This window comes from Anabrus simplex, chromosome 6 (assembly GCF_040414725.1).
Source record: "Anabrus simplex isolate iqAnaSimp1 chromosome 6, ASM4041472v1, whole genome shotgun sequence".
In the NCBI taxonomy this organism is placed as follows: domain Eukaryota; kingdom Metazoa; phylum Arthropoda; class Insecta; order Orthoptera; family Tettigoniidae; genus Anabrus; species Anabrus simplex.
This window is the reverse complement of record NC_090270.1, coordinates 201,640,955-201,663,841: the sequence shown is the minus strand read 5'-3', so window position 1 is coordinate 201,663,841 and position 22,887 is coordinate 201,640,955. Positions and strand designations below refer to the sequence as shown.

The window sequence follows — 22,887 nt, the reverse complement described above, 5'->3', positions numbered from 1 at the left end:
TATTTATAAAATAATATTTATTTAGTTATAATGTTCAAATGTCATTTCTACAAATAAAATAGCCAAAAGATTCTCTCTTTTTATTCTTTCTGATACTGCTTACTGTTGTTGCTCTATTTTGGACACCACCAGATGCAGTATAATAGGTCGGCTTAACAGATGTAACCAAAGTTGAACAGGGCTCATATGTCAAGATAATCATTCTCTGCAGCTACAATGCATGGAAGACCATGTTTTACCCTATCATAAAGTGGCAAAGTGGGTGGAGGCCTTAAAACGGGGAAGACAGTTAACTGATGACCTTTCTTATGGTAGACGTTCAGTGTCAGCTCACAAATGTACCTGATGCCGAGATGGAACAGTGCTGAAAGAAAGAGACAAGCTAGATTGTGATGGAGTTAGTGCTGCATACAGGTAATAAGTAAACCTGCACTGTCAATTCACCAAATTCTATGGCAGGTCTTAAATGTGCAGATGACTGGTGTGAAGGTGTCAAATCACTTAAATGAGGAAGAGAAATGACTCACTATTGGTTATGTCACATGAATCTTTTTTTTTTCCATTGGCTTTACGTCACACCGACACAGATAGGTCTTATGGCGATGATGGGACAGGAAAGGGCTAGGACTGGGAAGGAAGTGACCGTGGCTTTAATTGAGGTACAGCCGCAGCATTTGGCTGGTGTGAAAACGGGAAACCACGGAAAACCATCTTCAGGACTGCCGACAGTGGGGTTCGAACCCACTATATCCTGTACACTGGATACTGGCCGCACTTAAGCGACTGCAGCTATCGAGCTCGGTGTCATATGAATCTGCAGAGATTCCAACACAAAGGAAATGGCAAGCTGAATTGTATCATTGCAATCTAGGTAAAATGGGCATAAGCATATGAACCTAAACATACAGGACATAACAATGAATGACATCATCCAAGATCACCATGGTGACATAAGGTTTGACATAATTCATTACCCATGAAACTTATACAAGGTGGGCAAAATAAAACTGGCCCAAAAAATATTTAGAGACTGACATGGAATTGACCCTTGCTAATGAAAAGAACCACCCATCAAAGGAAAAGCTGGAAACCATGATTTTGATGCACCAATTGGGTGCTGTAACGTCTGTGAGTGAGCATCTCCCAAGTACGTCGCTTTGTCGTTACTTGTGAGTGAAAGGAGCAGATGTGTTTAGTGACTGGTTGAATGCAACACAAAATGGTGCTCACGATAAAACAACACGTGTTCGTTATCAAGTGTTCTGCGAAGCACGATTCGTAGAAAACCTGTGCTGAACTGCTTTCGCAAGACTTTAAGAGTGGAAGCGTTTTGGCAAAACCTCTAGCAAAGTCTACATTGCAAAACTTAGTGGCAAAATGGTGTGAAAGGGGCTCTGTAGTGAATAAAAACTGTAACTATCCAAAAAGAATTTGAACACCAGCAAACATTACTAGAGTGAAGGAGAGCCTGAAACAAAGTTTGACGAAATCTCAATGCTTTTTATCTGTGCAAGTGGAAATTAGGAGACCGTTGTGTCGAAACATCATCAAAAAGGACCTGCAACTGTATCCATACAAATTTACTGTTGTGTATGAGTTAAAGCATCCAGACAAATCTTCGTGTGTTGAGTTCTGCTGGATCCTCCGTTTTTCATTTCTTCAGATGAGGCCATTTCCACGATCTTCTGTGATGTTCACTAACAAGGGTCAATCAAGCGTCAGTCCTATCGTAAATATTTTCCGAGCCAGTTTTATTTTGTCCACCCAGTAACACATTTTGGCTTATAACAGCTGAGAGGTTTTCACGTGTCTGACAGTTGGTAAGGGACATACCAGCAACAAATCTGGGCGGCAAAAAGACATGCATAATCTTCAGCATGTTATATGCTTCAAAATCAACTCAAAGAGAAATGTAAATATTAACATACTCCAAAATATACATGGTATAATTGAAACAAAGTATGTCATTCAAACCAGTGGTGGTAGAAGTTATTTAAGGGGGAAAATATATCCACTGCCTGTTTCCAGTTTCAACTGGGTCAGGAATAGAATGAATAAATTAATGAAGCCCCCACCTAGCAGCGAGGACAGGAATTCTGCCCGCTGCCGAAACCTGTCGCACTCTTCTGGGGCAAGGATTAATGAATGACTGACAGATGAAATAAAAAATATTGAAGTGTGCTGCTGGAATGAAACATGACAGGGAAGACCGGAGTACCCGGAGAAAAAAAAAAACCTGTCCCTCCTCCAATTTGTCCAGCACAAATCTCACATGGAGTGAGCGGTGAGGGGCCAGTGCACTGTCGCCTGAGCCACAGAGGCTCGTTACTCTAAGGAAACATCTCCAAAAACATTTCTATCAAAATTGTGTTTAAATCACAAAACTTGGGTCAATTTTTCCAAGAACTTAATAGGCACTGGATACTCCTCTCTGCTAATCAGAATGTCAACACAGCTGTATTTTCCCCATATAGCCCTTCACTCCAAAGCTGTGCAATGTTCTAGGTAAATGTCTCTCGAGGTCAGTGCAATGGAACCTGCAGATGGGTATGAAGCTCAGAGTACAGGCGAGACAATATATCAAATCATGAAATGTGTGATATGATTTGAAGATCTAACAGAGCAAGAGTAGGACAAATCTATCGGGAAAGTTTTCCCAACAGAAGACACCCAAGTAATCAGGCTTTCATCGCTGTTCTTCAGAGACTTTAGAGATAGTGGACAACTACAACCTACATTTAAGGCAAAGGGTCATTCACGACAACATGTACTGACGGCAAAGGAAGACATTTTAGACTTGGTCGAAAACGGCCCAGGGATGAACACTAAAGGAACAGCCTATGATGTATGCATGTCTCACTCTAAGTCCATACCATATTATATAATGCGTTCAGCACCTTCAAGAAACAGATTTTCGCTGCAGGGACCAATTCTGTTGGTGGTTTCTGAGTAAGAAATGGCAACATGTGGATTTTCCTACCAGAAATTTTGCCAATGACAAATCTTGTTTCACATAAGATAAGAGTAATTAAATTTCATACCACTCATATCTGGAGTGCAGAAAAATCCTACCATGTTGTCCAGAGACAAAGTCAGGAATGATTCTTCTTAAACATACAGGAAAGAATTGTAGCGGACATAATTATTGGTCCTTTTGTACTCCAACCCTGTTACCAGATGCTAAAGAATATTATTCCGCTGAACACATGTGGAAATATATGGTTCTCAGATTTCTCAACCACTGGGCGAGTTGGCAAACTCGAAGTCACAATTTAAATCCCTTGAATTTTTTTACCTATGAGGCTATATGAAGGAATCAGTTTACAGAAGTGAGATAGAGGACCTTGACAACCTCCAAAAGTGTGTATTTGATGCTGCAGCCATAATAAGAAATGATGCACGGACATACAAATGTGTGCAAGCAAGTTGGATTTGCTGTGCCAAAGCATGCGTTTGGGCTACGTGTAGCCACTTTGTACACCTCTTGTAAATCAAGACCTTGCTGAAGAGTGCATTATAGGGGACATAGCATAATTTTCTTTTGTTTATTCCTCAGCACAGTGAGGAGCTTTATTTTCTTTTACTTCATTCAATAACCTTCAGCACAGTGAGGAGCTTTTCATTTATTCCATCCCTTAACCCTCTGCACACTGAAGAGCTTTAATTCCTTTTATTTCATATCCTAACCCTCTGCAGAGTGAAGAGTTTTTTTGTTGTTCCTACATCATTTTCCACTGAATCCTGCATTCAAATCTCAGTAGGACCAAGTGACATGTATGTAGGACAGTGTTTGACAGACAATGCATTAACATACGTTTTCAAACACTTCCACACTGGGGCTGATTATCAAAATTATTTTGTCCTTTAAAACAACAACAACAAAAAAAAGTCAATCAATCACAACAAGACAATCAATCAATCAATCAATCAATCAATCAATCAATCAATCAATCAATCAATCATTCAACTTTCGCACTTACTAAGTAAGCTACACAGTACTACGTTTCCGAACATCCCAATCCTTTACATGAGGTTATAACAGGAATTTGTTTACATAGGGATTTTGCAAGATGAGCAATGCTATTTTTTTCTCGGCTGACCCCCTCCCCTCCTAAATCCTGCCAACAGGCAAAGTCATACTGGGATTAAGTAAATACTTCCCTGCACCGACTTTCCCTGCCCCAACCCTGCTAGTTACAGCGGACTTAGTTCGTCACTGCTGCCTGATGTGTTACCAAGAACCTAACACCGACTTTTTAATATTTAATTTTGTATTTAAAGATAGTGGAAATTTCTTTGCACAGGTTGCTTAGGCTGCTTTTTCCCATTACCTGTTAGGTACACCTTATTTCGATTACATCCTGTATATAAACAAAAAACTTTTTCTCCACATGGCATGTTCAATTAAGGGAAGAATCTACTTAAATTTTAATTTCTTTCTTTTTGAGCTGGGCATGTCACACTGACATCACATGACTCGACCATTCAAATAATTTTCATCAAGACTGGCAGGAGAGAAAAAGGGACAGAATATGGTGGAGGAGTTGGCTTGTAGATGTGCATGGTCCACTGAGCCTGTTCATAATATGACTACATGCATTAAATATATCAAACTTGAGTGTGCTAGTAGCATCTGACATAACGTCATCTCAACCAAGGTAGAAAACAGTATGTTACGAATAGCGGTTTCATTCAAAATCTTATCAGGTTATTTTCTCTGCACCGTAGAGATTACAACGTTTTCACAAGTACAGTAGAAGTCCGTTATAGTGAGAATTCATAACGGTGAAAAATTTACTCACTATAGTGGATTAAAAAAAGATTAAAATCGGAATGAAATGGCAATCAGTTTGTTCAAAACTTGAGTTTTCACAGCTGATATCTATGCTATGGCTTATTCATTTGTTATTTTCCAAATTCTGTTACTATGTGAAAGCTTATGCTCAATTTCATTCTGAAAAAATTATAGTAACAGTCCAGAGGCTTCTGTGGCAACCGTTTGCAAATGTTTGAGTTTTCTTATTCAAACAGTGTCATCAAACATAACCATACATGTGTCAGGAAAAAATATTTCAAGCGCTATTAGAGAAATAACCTCCTTGCTATAAATTTTCGTAGGAATAGCTTCTCGAAATGTAACCAGATGCAAGAAAATATGAACTACCCTTTGAATTCACTCATGTGCTCAGTCATATCTTGAAATGTATCACATTCTTTCTTAATTTCAGTATATATCATTAAAATTAAGTGATCGTTTACTTCAGCCTCTATTTCTAACGAGTTAACTGCTTATTGTAGATAAATGAGGTAATCCATCTGATCAATACAACATAAAATTAGTACATCAATTTATATTAGCCATGGTACTAGCTTCAGCCTATTGATATTAGGCCATTATCAGCCATAAGGTCTTAAAACACTTAAAAAGCTAATTGGACATATACATTGTGACATTTTAGGTCTATTGTAATTGGCAGTGAATTTTATGTGACGGGACTGTACGCCACGTGCTCTGCGCAGAGTGTTAGCGGCGGAACACAAAGGGATGACTCTTTTTTTTCTTTTGTATAACCTGTTGAGCGGTGAAGAACAGTGTTATCACCGCAAGAAAAGACGGGAAAATTTTTTAATACTGCTGAACTCTCCATCCACGAGAAACAATACATTTATAATTTTCGTATTATCAAAAGTTCAGATTCAACGTCTTAATAAACATTCTCCAACAAGTGTGCATAAAACATTTGATAACGCATTTTCAGGAAGGCATAAATAATAAGAAATCCAGGGACATGTTAATTACGACGTAGAGGAATTTAGGACGTCAATCGAATCACGAGGTATGCTGGACGTCACAGCTCAGAATATAGGTGGCAAACTCGAACAAGGACTCTCTCAATCACTTACTTGCTGGCTACGCGAGTTGTTCAAAAGCTCACTATGCAGAGAGGTCTTTTATAGACCTGGACAGCTGTTACTTGCCACCACGAGGAGAACAGTGTCATTTCTTGATAGTTTAACAGACCATCTATGGTCATAGCAGACGTCAATAGTGTCTATGAAGAAAGTACATATCATTACATGTCAATTGTGAAACCACGAGTTGGGAATTCACACTAATATTTTCGTGAAAGTTTCAGTGCGCATCAAGAAGTACCAGTTCATGAAAGGCCGAGGCAATGAAAACCAACAGTCGGAAATTTGTGTGCCCCGGAGACATTGCCCAGCTCAAGATGCAACACTAAAAGGCAGGACCGATGCCGACAGCGTCCTAATGCCATGAATCCAGCCTAGAAGGAAACCAGGGTCATCAAGACATCCAAGTTAAGTAGACAATTCATTTATACTGGGTATTATCTGTTCTCTGTAGCTGTAATAAGTAATTAACTTTCTTCTTGAAGGGATTATTGGTTGAACAGTAGTTTGAGTAGATTTCTAGTATCTTTACCATGTCACTTTCTTGTGTTATACGACGTTGAGTCTGTATTTTCTCCTATTATACGATTTTTAAGGTGTGTGATGACGGTATGTCAACATCACCAACCACGCAGGTTTCAATAAGTCATGTCATCGGACAAGTATCTGGTTTAAATATCAGCCATCGGCTAACCTTTAATAATAATAATAATAATAATAATAATAATAATAATAATAATAATAATGTTTTAATGCAGCCACTGGCCATAAAACAAGAATACGATATATATACATCCACACCTGCTTAGTTCGGGGGGAAATCACTATCACTATCAGGGTTTCACCTTTAAGGAATATTATTTTTCCATTCAATTACTACAATATTGAGGATCGTGTACGTGTAATATTTTTATTCTTCGGAATTTATTTCTCCTATATTTTTACCAAAAGTGTTTGTTACATTTTCATAAGAGAGCAGGCTCATCTCATGTACTAATGCTACGCTAGTGAAACGGATAGATTTCTTTTAGATCCGATTTCATACTTTTAAGGGAGGACATTGTCTGATTACTATATTCATGTGTGGTTCCAGTCATTTGTGTAATTTTATCCGTATATTTTGGACGGATGTTGCAAATTATTTTCGATATTTTACCTCTCACGTTGTGGCATGTGGAGAGATGTTGCATTGAATTATGATCATTTTATGTACTATTTGGGGGCGAATCTTCGCATCTCTATGATAAGGAGCACATGTAATCTATTTCCTGCGACGTTGTGTATAATGATGAATGGATATTTAGAAATAATGTATCATCATTTGATGTATTTGCGAGTAGTTGTTTTCGTGAGAGAACCATAGGCGATAGCATCTTCACAAAATATTATTGAACCACGAGGTAAACCACGTGTCTTCCTATAAAATAAAATTGAGCGTATGAGATTATTAGAGCCTTTTGTCATACTGGATGAGCGTCATCGCAATAATATCGGATTCGTAGCTGTATAATGCTAACCAATTCCTCGATATTTGATAAATTTTGGTAACGACCTGAGTTTGATGTAGACATTGACGATCTTATCAGTCACTATTACCCAGACTATTTCTACCGGACTGATTACCGTTGTTTCAGGCCATCATTTATGGGAGTCTTCCACCTCCATAAAATGGGTGAATAACGTGTGGACACGTGTTGTATATTTGTAAAATAGTATTCTTAGTTGGTTACATTTCTTTCCTTGGTGGATGATGGTAACGGGAGATTTATTACGTGCATTTTTTAAATGATTTCCACAGGTTGAGTGATTTTTATTTTTATTGTAATTATTGATGTGTGTGTTACCATCGTTGTTCTAAGTTTCGGCATTGTGTTTAGGTCATTACACATGGTTAAAGATTTAATTTTTAAATATTTTCTTTACTTGCTTACTTTTATCACGTAAAGTAATGTGTATTCTGAGATTACGCTGAACAGATAATCACTGAATCTCAAGTTAAATTGGAGAAACAATTACCAAGTAAAATTAAGTACCGACTAAAATAAAAGGTTTTTTTTTTTTCTTTTTCGTATTTTCATATTTTTGACCAGGCATGTAACTTAAGTATTTCAAATCTTGTTCCAGATTTTCCGGCATGATTTGACATGCATACGAGCACGATTCCCTAAACAAATAAAATTTAACATTCTAAAATAATATTCGATAATATTGATTTAATGTAAAATTTTGTCAGAATTACTAAGGAATTTATTAACATGTACCATCCCATTTGCTTTATTTTTTGGATGTACAACAAGATTAAACATAAAATTAAAATTTTAGTGATCATCTCACACAATCATAACTCTCAGGGTGACTGAATTATTTTTGTAATAAATCATCCACCATTAATTTATATTTTGATGGTTCATTATTTGCTGATATCTGCCCATTTTCTTTGATCTACACCATCTTTTTTTATGGAACATGTCAATCCCTTACTGATCACCCCTGAGGGTGTCTTGTGTCTCTAATGTGTTAGTTGTGGATTAAACAGGCAGAATATATATATATATATATAAAACAAAAATAGATATCAATATACTTGAAAACAGTTCTGATCTAATATTCAATGTACACTAAAATAAGTCACTGTCTTGAGACTGTAATACAACACATAGGGAATGTGGTCTTAGATTGTAACTTAATAGTTTTAGACAAAAACATAGAAAGGTATTCAGCGATACAGGACCACTGTAAAATGATTTAATATATGTATGTAAACATCACACATATTCCAGCTTCTTATGGTCAGCTGTTTATGAAGGTGCCCCTAAGTAGTTCTCGTAATGTAGACCTGCAGCAACACATTGTCATACGCACAGAGCCTATAGGGTATTACCAAATTATAAGTGGAAAATCCTTCAGAACATATTTCCATGTAAATTAAGAATTAATTCCCTTACTCCCACATTACAGCTTTATACTTCTGGAAACATTATCCTCTCTAATCGCTTGTGTATTTTTAAACGAAACAGTATAGTTATTGGTTTTAAGTCCCACCATATACTTTTATTGTTTTTGGAGACGCCGATGCGCCGGAACTTTATCCCGTGGGAGTTCTTTTACAGGCCATTAAATGTACCGACATGGAACTGACGTATTTGAGTGCCTTCAAATACCACCTGACTGAGCCAAGATCAAACCTGGCAACTTGGGCTCAGCACCTTACCCATCTGAGCCACTGAGCCCAGTGTATTAGTGATGGGATATTCAATTCATTTGATTCCATTCACATTACTGAATTGATACAGTAATCCGATTCACAGCACATTGGAGTCACTGTTCCTATTGCATTTGTGTAATGTGTACTGCTGCCATCTGGTCTTCATTCTATGAACTGCTTCCCTATGTGTCATGTAGCTTTCAGATTAAGGTTTCTCCTGCAGCCGACTCTTCACATCAGGTTTTGATGTTACAAAGCCTTTCCCCCACAGTGACAATTCTATTAAATAAGTAGAATTAGATGAAAAAAGATCTGTAAACACAACCATCACTGATCTGCATTTAGAGCTGTTGCCCAAGTGGGAGATTCCCCACCAATTGTTTCTTTTAAATAATATATACAATATTTATTGCAGCCAATGGCCATAGGGAATGATACACACAATAATTAGATTACATAGGTAATTAAATTCCATAGAATAACAATGTAGACAGTCAGATAGCAGTTGTCAAGTACATACTAGCAGTCATAGTGGGTATCGCCTTCCGTTCCGTTTGTGGAAACTTCTTTGGAGCTCCTTTAAGTTAAGTCCTCTCTTGGGTTGCATATCATTACACACAGTGAGGTTAGGCCCTTTGGTTGTTCTATTTGTGGGGGCGCATTTAAGCTGTCATTTTTCCTAGGGGATACTTTGGTAACCATGGTGCTAGTAGGATATTCCATTGTCTCACATGTGGAGTGGCTTTTTTGGGGCGAGAGAGAGAGAGAGATGGCCTAAGTGCACTTGCTGATCATAATGGGGGGAGGGAGAGAACTATTCTAGTGTTCAGCTTGCAAGTAGGACCATACATTGGTGTTTGTCTTTTCTTGTGTTCCATCTGTGAGAGGGCACTTAGGACTAGGACCGACATCGATCATATATTGCAACATTGCAATGCATAGTGATGAGGGGCCATTTGCTCGTCTAATTTGAGACATTCTGTTGAGATCGCATATTGCAGAGCACAGTGATGAAAGATCTTTTGTTTGTCTAGTTTGCAACACACTGTTGAGCATACTGCGTCCGCTTGTAGGTGTTTGTATTTCCACTTTACCAGTCTTTAGCGAATGCAGCAATGGATACTGTTCTTGCGGTGCAGTTGATAAGGTGGTACCTGGGGCATTTTCCACCACAGAGCCAACAGATACATTCTTCATCTGGTTCGTGGTATCCGGTGGTTTGACATACCCGGTGGTTGGGAACCCGTGGACGGCGAATTGGGCGAAGGTATGACGTAGGTTGTAGCCCGGCCTCTTCCATTCATCGTTTCTCATTGCCTCCGTTTCGTAGAATTCTTTAGGAATTTGCTGTGCCTTTCGTTGTATTTCTTCCAGGACTGCGGTGGATGCTTCACTGTTGGGGAGGTCGAAGGTAGTTTTTATGTCCTCTAGGAAGAACGGCTCGTCCACCAGGGTATACACCAGTCGGTTCTCTGTGTATTTTGATAGTTGGAGGATCCGTTTGAGGAATCTGGCTTTGATGTTTTCAATCCTTTTTAGATTCGCTGTGGTTAGCTCATTCCGTACGTGGCTACTGGGGCGACTTTTTGAGTTTGAACAATGCAACAGCTGTTCTTAACGATAGATTCTGAGGCTTGGGGATTTCGAACACTGCTCTAGTTGCTGCTATCGCTCTTTCTTTGATGTGTAGTGTGTAAGCTGCTACTGTGGTCTGTAGCGTGATACCTGAGTACTTGAATGATGTTACTATTTCAAGCGGGTCCCCTCCATTTGTGAAAACATTGTCCTTTGCCAGTCTTCCTCCTCTTCTAAATTTCATCATTTTCGTTTTCCCACTGTTGATGCTCAATGAGTTTTTGTCTGCCCATTCTTGTAGGTTGTTGATTGCCTTCTGGATTTCGGTAGGGTCTCGTAATAGCAGAGCCATGTCATCAGCATACATTACAAGATTGACCCCTGCTGGCCCTGTTGTACTTGCGATGTCGGCTGTCATCAGGTTAAACAATACAGGGTTCATTGGGTCTCCTTGGAGTACCCCTTTGGTCTGCGTTATAGGTGCTGAGATTGTTGTCCTGTCGTGGATTTTCACGTAGTTTATATTAAGTATAACTTTTATGATTTCCATTTCATGCTGCAAGTTGGTTAGTGTTGCTTCCAGTTTTCATATTAGTATCTTCCTGTCTATGCTGTCGAAGGCTTTCTGATAGTCGGTGAATATAGTGTAAAGTGGTGTACATGGTTGCGCTAGTGTGGTGTCTATTTCATTTGTTACTTTCCTAATGGCTTGCAATGTCGATTTGCCATCCATGAATCCATATTGGTTGGGTGGTATCTCTTCCATTATTCTTGGTCTGATGCAGGTCAGGATGGCCTTTGAGAACATTTTGAAGACATTGCACTCCAGGGCGCTGTTTCATAAAACATATTTCATTAATATTATTAGTAAAAACCAATAATATTAACTAATATTAGTATTGTGTTTCATAAAATTATTAGTTAATAATATTAGTTATTAGTTTATGAGTCTAAATTATTAGTAGATGTTCCTAATAATATTAGTAAATTGTTTCATAGACAACATAACTAATAAAATTTACTCATATTATTGGGATTATTTCTATTAGTGTATTTTGACTCATATTTCATATTATTAGTGAAACCAAAGTGTGTGGTATATTGATATATTGGCATAAAATTGTGAAGATCAGTGAAATGGTTGACTCTGATTCAAATAGTGATGAGGAGAGAGTTTATATTCGCCGTCCAAGAACTTTTAGGCCAAGAACAGCCTATACGGGTATGGAACAATCATATGAATACAATGAGAGATTTAGGTTAGATTACAGAACATTTGAATATGTGCTTGATAGGATTGGTAATATCTTAGAATCTCCCACTGCAAGGAATGAAGCCCAATAGCCACAGCAAAATCCCACAGTTTCATCCACGCTTGCCTTTTCGAGTCCTTTGTCACGGTTAATGAAAAGGCTCCGAACAACTGCCCCTTCAACTCCAGCACTTTTCTAAGGAAACTTTCTTTCCTGACATTATTGTCGTTTCTTTTACCCATTGTAGCCTATATAAACTGACAAGAATCTGAAACTGCACTGAATAGCCGGTTCCGGTTGTAGTCAAACACAAAAAGCACAGAGTATGAGTGGGTCAAGCGCTAGCCTACTGCAAGGAACGAAAACAAACTACTGTAAGAACATGCAACAAATCGATTCTAACCTCAAACTGTATCAGCTGACTAATGAACTAATATTATTATTTTTTTTGCTAGTTGCTTTACGTCGCACCGACACAGATAGGTCTTATGGCGATGATGGGACAGGGAAGGGCTAGGAGTGGGAACGAAGCGGCCGTGGCCTTAATTAAGGTACAGCCCCAGCATTTGCCTGGTGTGAAAATGGGAAACCACGGAAAACCATTTTCAGGGCTGCCGACAGTGGGGTTTGAACCTACTATCTTCCGAATACTGGATACTGGCCGCACTTAAGCGACTGCAGCTATCGAGCTCGGTACTAATATTATTAGTGAAGCCATTTTATTAGTCATGCATACATCTTTATGAAACAGAATTTTGACAACTAATAATTTGTTTTATGAGTTCTAATATTATTAGCTAATATTATTAGTTAGTTTTATGAAACAGGCCCCAGGGCAATTCCTCGGTATGAGCTGGGGTTGTCGTCGTTGCCTTTGGCTTTGTACAATGCGATTAGATTGGCCTGTCTCCATATGTTCGGAATCCTCTTACTTCTCAGGCATTCATTGAACAGTAGTGTCAGTACACTTACAATGTCCGTCGCCGTGGCTTTGATGTGTTTGTTGTGCACTCCGTCCAGGCCTGCTGCATTTTTGATCTTGGATTCTTGGATAATTCTCTATACCTCGTCGGTTGTGAATGGGTGGAGTGTGTGTTCCGGGAGGTCTCTTTTTTCAAACTCGTCCGATGTTGCGCTTTCAAGAAGTTCTCAGAAGTGTTCCATCCACCGTTATCACAGAAGTTTTCTGTATTGACTGGCCTGCTTTCAGGATTCGGTGGGGTTTTTCCTCTGCTTCCTCGATCAGCTTCTTCTCTTCTCGTAGTTTGTGGTCACTCTTTTTCATTCTTAGTATTTCTTTGTACATTTTATTTGCCTCAGCGTATTTTTGTAGATGTGTTGGTTTCTACTGGATCTGGCTTTGTGGAGGTTTAGCTTAAACAAATTTTCTGATTTTTCTATGCAGGATGGTCTCATATTTTTAACCCATGAGATAGAAGGGTTACGCCTGTATAGTTGTTACACTTCTTTCGGCCACCTTTCTTAAATAGTGGAATAATCACTCCTTGCCTCCAGTCACTGGGGATTTCATTTTTGTCCCAAATTTTATTTAGTACTCTGTACAACCATTGTATTCCAGGTTCTCCAAGTGCTTTGATCATGTTCACACTGAACTCATCCAGTCCTGCTGACTTGTTTTTTTATTTTATATAGTGCCGTTTCCACTTCCAACCGAGTCAAACTTTCTACATTATAATTTATTGGGTTTAGAGGGTCATCTTGTGTGTCGCCAGTTGTATTAAAGTTCAGTAAGTGATTGAAATATCTACTGAATCCCCGTAATATTTCATTTCTAGTTACCTCTCCCTTTGGAAGCTCTACTATGTTGATAGTACTATTATTTCTTTTGTTTTTAACAATGGTATACAGGAACCTCTTGTGTTTGCCTTGCCCTATTCTATTGGCAAGATCATCTTTGCATTTCCATTTCTCAAACTATTCTTTTGATCTGGAATCTTTTTTTCTCTGTAAAATGATAGTTTATTCTTGATTTCACTTGGATTTCCTTGCACTCTGGCACGGTACTAATCTCTTCTTGTGCCATTTCTAGCTTTAACAGCAGCTTTTACATCCTCATTTCACCAGGCAGTTTCTTTGGATTTTCTTATTTGGCTCTGCCTTCCATATACTCTCTCAGCTGTCTTCAATACTCTCCTCAGGTTATCCCATTCCTCATTTGCAGATCTCACATCATCTTTGGGTAACATCTTCCGGGAATTACTTTGACATCATTTACAATCTTCCAAACTTCTTGGTCGGCAAGTACATAATCAATCACAGTTCCATACCGATCATCCCAACAATATCTTTCGATCTTACGCGCATCCCTTTTCTTGAACCAAACGTTACTTACAACCATATTTTTCCTAATACAAAGATCTACAAGATGTCTGCCCCCTGGCGTCCTATTCCCCATTCCATGAGGATCCAGGGATGATTCATAGCCCAGTCTGTCTGATTATTAAAATCTCCCATTACTACTAAATTTTTACAATCCATATGCTCTTCCAAGTTGGACAGGAAGGCTTCTTTCTTCTTCACCTGAACATCCTAATTGTGGAGCATAGACCTGGATTATATATTTGTCTCCATTACAATTTACTGATACTTTAATTATTCTATCACTGACAAATTCAATCTGGCTACAAACATCAATATCTTTATGAAGTATACAGCCCACGCCATTTCTTGACTCCAAGTTATTTCCAGACCAGTATAGTTTATAGTCTAGATGGAGGTGTCTTATTCCTGTTTCCTTTCATTCGGTTTCACTCATCCCCATGATAAGAATTATTCTCCTATCCATCGTATCAACTATTTCTTCAGTTTATTTGTCAGTGTTAGAATAATCAAGGTTCTAATCCAGCAACTGGGTATTGATTTAGGTTTCGTAGCTGGTGAAGCTTCAGGCTGTAAGCCGTCATACACATCTAGCTGTTGTAATGAGTTCTTTGATCCGAGGCTCGTATTTGTCTTGAAAGCGATTGCAATTACTCTCCAACTGACATGCTAGACCTAACATTAGAGAAGATTTTCTGACAAGGTTATCTCCCTTAGCCTTTAGCAGTCCTCTGCCACATCTGCAAGGCAGCAGCTTCCTGTTGAATTTATGATATTTCCTACACAAAGGCTTCAACAAGTCCCTTAAGGGTGGACTCCTAAGTGGTACTAAAGGTGTACAAATTGTACTTCAGGCTTGCCTGCCGCAAGCTGCTCTGCAACAAACAAAGGAGCTTAGCTGGAGCATCAGTGAAGCAAGAGTGCACGCATATTGAGCGTGCTAGTCAAAGCAAACCAAAACCTGGGTTTCTCTAAGCCTGACAAGTTGCCTGGGACCCGTTCGGACTGCCGGACTTGACAAGAGTGAATGTGAAGTTTGCTATCCATGCGACGTGAATGTGCCGTTATATGTTAGTGTAAATACATATTGCACCAAGTGCAGCTCTGTTGTAATTAGAGGTGCAACCAGCAGGAAAATGAACAAATCAGCCGTAAAGGAAATTGAAGAAAAATTAAAAAGTGCTGAATTTATTCTAGCAATAAAACAGGGTTCAAGTCTAGCATGGGGAAAATGTTCATTTCATGAACAGGTATCAAATAAGCCAGTAGGTTACTCGCAATGCAATTTCTGAAAAAAACTACTCAGCACCCATTCAGGGACCTCAAGTATGTTGAGACATGTCTGCAAATTTGACCCAAATTTTCCAGTCTAAAAACATTTTGAAAGAGGACAAGGACTTGGTGACTGACAAGTGCGTGGAAATGTGCGCCAAGGACTTGAGACCATTTACAACTATTGAGGATGAAGGATTTTTAAATTTACAGCAAACGCTGAGAGAAATGGGCAAAAAGTATGGCTCGGTGGATATTAAAAATGTTATGCCCTCTCGAGTCACAGTTGCTACGAAGGTACAAACTTTTGCGGACAAAGTGAGCAGTAAAACGCTTCCCGATATAGTACATGCTATTAAATCTGGTATCTGTGCGAGTACCACTGACCTGTGGACAGATAATTACACGGGTGGGCACTATATGTCTGTCACAATGCACTATATAAATGCAGATTGGTCTCTCAATAAGTATGTATTAATGTGTTCAGCCTTCCCTGACTGTCCAAAAACTGGTGAAAATATTTGCAGTGAATTGGAAGGTCATTTGAAAGGACATGGCGTTTCTCAACAAGATATTTGCAGAACTACATTTGTAACAGACCTAGGAAGCAATATTGTTAAGGCCCTCAGCATATACAAGCGTCTTCCATTCGGAATTGCTAGGCGGGCAATAATTCCATTGTGGAGATTTATCTCCCGTATGCAGTTATCAGACTGTGCCTCATATATAGGCTTCTGATAAGCTCACCTGCATACACCCAGCGTCAGTGGGTAGGGTCTGACACATCCCACTCTGACAAGTCTAGTGTCAGACGTAAGACGAAACGCTGGATAATAGAGCAAATGCCTGAAAAGCTTTTCATCTGATATATTTTTGACAAGCTGTATTGGTGAAAAATATCCAATTCCCTCCATGGGAATTTAGAATTTTCCATTCCATGCAGGGCTCATGTTATTAATACGGTCTTCAAGCATGTTCTGAGTGAACCGTTTTTAAAAGAAAGTTTTCCTAATGTGTCAGCTGTTACCCATTCAGTGAGATCTCTGGTTTCGTACTTTAAGAGAAGAGACCTATATGTGAGGTTACAATCAGCTTCGAAACTGTATGTTTCCACTCGTTGGAACAGTTATTTTGACATTCTGCAATCAGTTCACTCCCAGATAGATGCTGTGAGAACTATTTTAGAGAAGGAGGGTGCCTCAGATAAAATGCTCAGTTTTGATCAGGACATTACTGGCCTGCTTTTAACATTTCTTAAGCCATTTAAGGAAGCCACAATTGATCTTAAGGGTGATGAGGAGCCGACAGTACATCTGGTCCTTCTGTGGTTTTATGCCTTAAAAGCCCATTGTACTCTACAGGATGACGAAGAGGTAATATTTCATTTCTTTTAAATTTTGATGTGTCTCTCCTGATATTTAAATGTAAAAATGTTTTCATACTAAATGAATTTTCAGTACTTGAAGCTTTTGAAACAAACCGGTGGTATCTTCCTGGGCAAGAAAATAGAAGTCACTATGTTACACAAAATTGCAACATTTCTGGTGCCTAAATATCGCACATTAAAGAAACTAAATGCAGGAGAACAAATGTCTGTTTTTGAGGCAGCTCGAAAAATGTGTGCTGAAGGAAAGATTCTGTGGTTATTTCTTTATTATTATTATTATTATTATTATTGTTGTTATTATTATTATTATTATTATTATTATTGTTATTATGTATTATACCTATGCAAATTAGATATTTTTAATATTCTAAAATTAGCATAAAATATCAAGAACTTGGGCATTTACATTTTCAGAGGAGCTACCCAATCAAAATAGATAAGAAGTCCCATCTTCAAATGAAGAAAATTCAGTGCAACGCAAGAAAGCGAAATTTGACAATTGGGCAGGAAACTCGCCAATGATACATGATGGGGTCAGTAAGTACTTGCAAGAAGGGTTTATCAGTGATGAAAATATACAGCGGTGGTGGAAAAATAATTTGCACAGGCTGCCCCAACTTGCCTGTGTAGCGAAAAAAGTGCTTAACATACCCGCTACGAGTGCCTCCAGCAAGAGGGTTTTCAGCTGCTCGGGAAATTTTATCAGCGAAAAACGTTCCCGTCTTGAAGCGCAAAGACTTATCATAGTAATACACACAAACGATGTGTCCATGCATTAAATAGTGGTATGCAGTATGCACAGTATGAGGCGACCACAAACTAAGAGAGCAAGTGGTAAAATTACACTTCTAAACTGATTAGGTTTAATTACTTTTTATGGTTTTGTAGGGAAGGGGTTCCTAAATTATTAAATGTATTTCAAAAATGTTACCTATAAAATTAATCTTTTTAAAGATATTTATGACCTGTACCTACATTATGTTTATCTTTGCTTCTAATTTCCTCGAATAATAAATAACACATTATATTTATCATCATAGTTCCATCAACTGTCATAAGTTTATTTAAATATTCATATATTTTGTTTAGAGAACCTACTTTTTATTAAGTAACTATTTTTGACAGAGAAATATTTGTTAATTAGTTACATAAGACGTCTGAATTACGAAAAAAATTTAAACATATCTTTGTAATGATTAACATAATACTAAATAACCATATAAAATAATATTTATGTTGACGAATCCTATTCTGGCATGTAACAACCCCTTTCCTTCCTCATATCAGCACAATGAACGAGCAAACATCGATTAATGCAGCAGGAAGAAGAGAGCCAAGCAAGCTAACCTGTAGCCTGCCCATGTTGGGCCGAGCTTGACCTGGGCAGGAGTGCAGTAACCTGCCTGTACTGTTTACGTGCTCTCCAGGCAAGCATGGACAAGTTAAATGTGGAGTTTGTACACCTCTAGGTTGTACAGCATGATACCGTATTTACTCGCGTATTAGACCCCCTTTCTTCTCACTTTTACAGCCAAAAATAATAAAGGGGGGTCCAATATGTGATAACCTCAAAATCTTGTGCAGTGAACACATGCCTTCCAGGTTATAAAGAGCTATAAATTGTATGTGTAAACATTCTATACTATTACTTAACAAACTTAGAATGTATTTAAGTTATACTGGCTATTTTCGTCGGAAGGTAGCATTTCTAAACGTAAAAAAACAATAAATGGTGAACACGACTTTTAGGCCTACGCTACATATAAAAGTCCGTTTTAGTTACTCATATCACGTCATTCGTTACATCTCTTGAATTCCTCTGGTGAGGACGACGTCAGGAAGGGCATACGGCCGTAAAAACTTGCTACGAAGATTCGTCCACTTCATACTCGATCCCGTAGAAGAAAGAGATAAGGGTACCGTGTTATATAATTTAATATTGATACAAAAGAACTTAAAGGCCAGTCATTTGTCTGTCAGTTCAGCAGTAGGCCTACCACACAGTAAACCTGATCACTGCTTTCATTTGAATTATCGCCTTGCGCCGCCAACTTTCCAGCCTTGCTACTGGCGTGTCGACATTCTAAGTGATGTCATCTTCACTGCTCTCTCTCGTCAGTTGCGTCACCCATGCTTCATTTTCTTTGAGCCATGCACTGCAATCAAGAGCATATGAGGTCTTATTGAACCTTTTAAAAATAATTTAGTTCCCGACTACAGAGTCTAAACAGTGTATATCTATTCCCAGATGGTCTCTGATATTCCCAGTTGGTGTATATGTAGCGTAACCCTTTCAGACCGAGTACACACAATTGTGCGGGTTCGTATTTTAGTTATCCCTGACCGTATTTGATGTTTTTTCGGCGCTACATCGGACTGCAGTGATTGTGCAGGACACGTGGCATGTATTTCAATTGATTTTAGTATGCGCTCGACCACCAGGGCGAAGGAAGAAGAGTTTAAAAAGCACAGTTGATTGGCGAGATGGCAGGAAGCAGTAGTGCCGAAAGTAAGTATTTATTTACTGCGTTTATATTAATCTAGAAGCTTTACTGAATTCCGGAATATATTCAATGAAGTGTGTACATTGGTTAGTGAACGTAAATTTTGAAGCTACACCATCGTACGTGATACAACAAGGTTTTGAATTTTGATACGCACAATTGTGTGTGTCCTGTTTTTAGGATGTTAGTTTTTATTTTGTAAAATAAACTATTATTATGTGTATTGAGCAGCATTTTAGTCAGTTCTTGACGTACAAACAAAAATTCACACCTCCAGTTTTCTTTCAGGTCTGAAAGGGATAAGCCACTCCTTCCGTGCTGTAGAAGGCATGCCAAACTATCAGCTGATAACTAGCGTATGTTACGAGTTGTACTTCCGAATGTAATACATAGTAACTGAAAACATTATTTTGATAACTGCGGCTCTTGAAACTCAGACCCTTATTTTTAAGTATATTTCATGCTTGTTCTCTACATTTATCACATCAGGATTTGCGTAAACAGCTGTCCATGAGACAAGACAGATCACATTGTTTAGGTTAGGTATATTATCGCCCTGATAGTGTCAAAAGTGAGATGGAAAAAATAAAAAAACAGGACAATATACCGCATTTATGGATATCTATAGGTGTGGCGGTAATGCGTTTTATTATCATGTTTAATTCTGTACGTTCGTTGTCTCTTTTTTTATTAACGCATACCCTAGTATGTTTTGTTTGGCGTCTTTGAAAATCGTTTAAAGTATGTGGGGACATAAAATTGTTATTATTATTATTAATATTATTATTTGTTACATGCATTGGTGAGTAAAACAATCGTTTTAATTGGATAGCTTTTATCACGCTTTAAACTTACTTCTCTACAAATATATACCTATATTGGCCCGAGTTACGAGATGTTAAACGACCACTTTGTTAATGATCTTGCCTGCTGTATAAATAGCAACAACCGCGAATATTTCTCAACTAAAGTAAACTAGTTTCCGCATCCCGAGGTGGTACAGCTCATTTTAGACACACCCCCAGTGGAGGGTAGTTACATGTACTGCTTTTACCGCACATCAACCTTCCTGCCATTCGTATATCTCTGGCAGTACAGTACCGGGAATCAAAGTCAGACCCCCGAAAACAGCAACTAACTGTGCTAACCATTACACTGGCGGCCATTATTAACTACAAAACACAGACATATAACATAACTGATGCATACTTGCAATGCGCGAGTTGGACACGAAGCTAGGCCTATTCATCTATTTGTGCAACGTCATCAGAACTGCAGTAGACCTATGCTAGAGAGGCGGACATTTCTTACTATGAAACACAGATGTACCGCATGGATTCGACGCGTTTTCATTGCGTAGGTCGTACGGACGAAACTATTCACAAATATGTGCGATATCATCAGAGCTGCAATAAGACTTGTACCCGCTTCGAAACGGAATCGTCATCGTTCTCTGACGAATTACGTTGTGGGGTCTTATAGGAGAGATTTTTTTCCATTTTCTTCGTCTCGAAAAGCCAGGGGGGGGGGGGTCTAATACACAAGTAAATACGGTACAGGGCTCTATCGATCCCAATGAACCAAATAGACTTCAAAAACAAACTTGACTAAAGAAACTGAATGCAGAATACAAACCTCCGCTTTACCCTTACACAAAGCGAACCAACACGCATATTTTCAACTGAGGAAAGGGCACGAAGATCGGAACGTCTGAAGAAGTACTGGGAGGACCGCAAAGCCCGAACAATCCCTTCAAAGAGACCTGAATGATGGACTGACTAAAGTGATCCTATGTGGTCATAAAAGAAGAAGGAAAAAAATATAAGAGAACACTGGACATCTCTATTTTTTTTTTTTTTTTTTGCTAGTTGCTTTACGTCGCACCGACACAGATAAGTCTTATGGCGATGATGGGACAGGAAAGGCCTAGGAATGGGAAGTGGCGGTGGCCTTAATTTAGGTACAGCCCCAGCATTTGCCTGGTGTGAAAATGGGAAACCACAGAAAACCATCTTCAGGGCTGCCGACAGTGGGGTTCGAACCCACTATCTCCTGGATGCGAGCTCACAGCTGCGCGCTCTTAACTGCATGGCCAACTCGCCCAGTAACATCTCAATTAACACGATTTCTAAGAAAATTACAGAACAACTTCATCATCCAAAAATAATTATGCAACATCCAATTTTGTTAACAAAAAAGGGTTAATATGTTTTAAAAAAGAGAACAAAAATAAATTTCCGAATCCATAACACAAATTATTATTTATAAATTTCATTTTCCGTATTGACAGATTGAAAGTATAGATAAGAAATGTGTTTTTCCACCATTCAATACACAATTTATTTTAATAGATTAAACTAGTACCGGTTTTGGCTCTTTAACGGCCATCATCAACTAGTACATGATTTGTTTTAGCCATTAGACAATTCACAAGTTGTTATTGTATTAGGCATCCGGATGTCTAATGGGGGATGGAAATGTATACAATAGCATATAATTAAAATATCAGTAGTCAGGGTAAAAAGTTACAAATTAGAACATGAGTATGTAAAACATATTAAAACACACATGGGCCACAATATATAACATTTAAAAAGTTTCAACACATTAAAATGGTACGTATAGGTAGACACTTGTTAAAATTTTCAATTCATGCTACATAGATTCCATTCTTCTGTCCTCTGTGCAGTTCCTTTGCTTCTAAGTTATGTTGATTTTAGCTGCGTAAGGTAATCTTCGAGAACATTCTGAAACTGGTGTACGTCTTATTGATATGGGCCTTTGTCATGAAGAAATTTTGTTGTGTTATATATCCCAACTTGTGATATACTATGGCAAGTTTCAATATAGCAAACAGCAGGTCTCGAGCTTGTATTTAGAAGTAGTTGGTGGCAACACCTCTCTCGTCTACGTTTGTTGTTGTAGTCTGTAAAGATAAGGTGATATAAGTATGCCGGTAGTGTGTGTATGAAGGAATGCCTAGTGTGTGTATGGAAAGAGTACTTACTATAGTTGTTGTGGAAGTCTTGTGCCGATGTGTTTGAAGGCTTGTTGTGTTCTACTGCGAGTGCGTCTGGGGCTCATATTAGCTGTGGAGGGGAATGTAGGTGGAGGGGAAGAAGGAGTGGCCGTTGGAGAAGTAGGGGCGGGGTCAGGCTTGTGATTCGTTGGTTTGTTAGAGCGTGTTTACTATTTTGAGGTAATCATTCTTTAATGTCGGAATGGCTTTGTCAAAAATGATGCTGGTTTTTTTTCAGTAATATCATTAATGTTATGATTGGGGTTGGCGTATTGGTCTAAAGACTATGCCCTATTTACCTTTAACAACACCCACATATATACTATAACTAATATTTTCAAGAAGCACAACATAAAAACAGCATTCAAAACCACACACAATAGTACCAACATTATACATAACACTAAAACAGTCAATAA

The 22,887-nt window shown here is 38.4% G+C and overlaps 1 protein-coding gene across 2 annotated transcripts in view; it reads right to left on the bottom strand.

The window, feature by feature from the left end:
- The window catches only part of btz (barentsz), a 157,385-nt gene that overhangs the window by 93,351 nt on the left and 41,147 nt on the right, over positions 1-22,887 (bottom strand). The gene's annotated exons all lie outside the window — the stretch shown is intronic.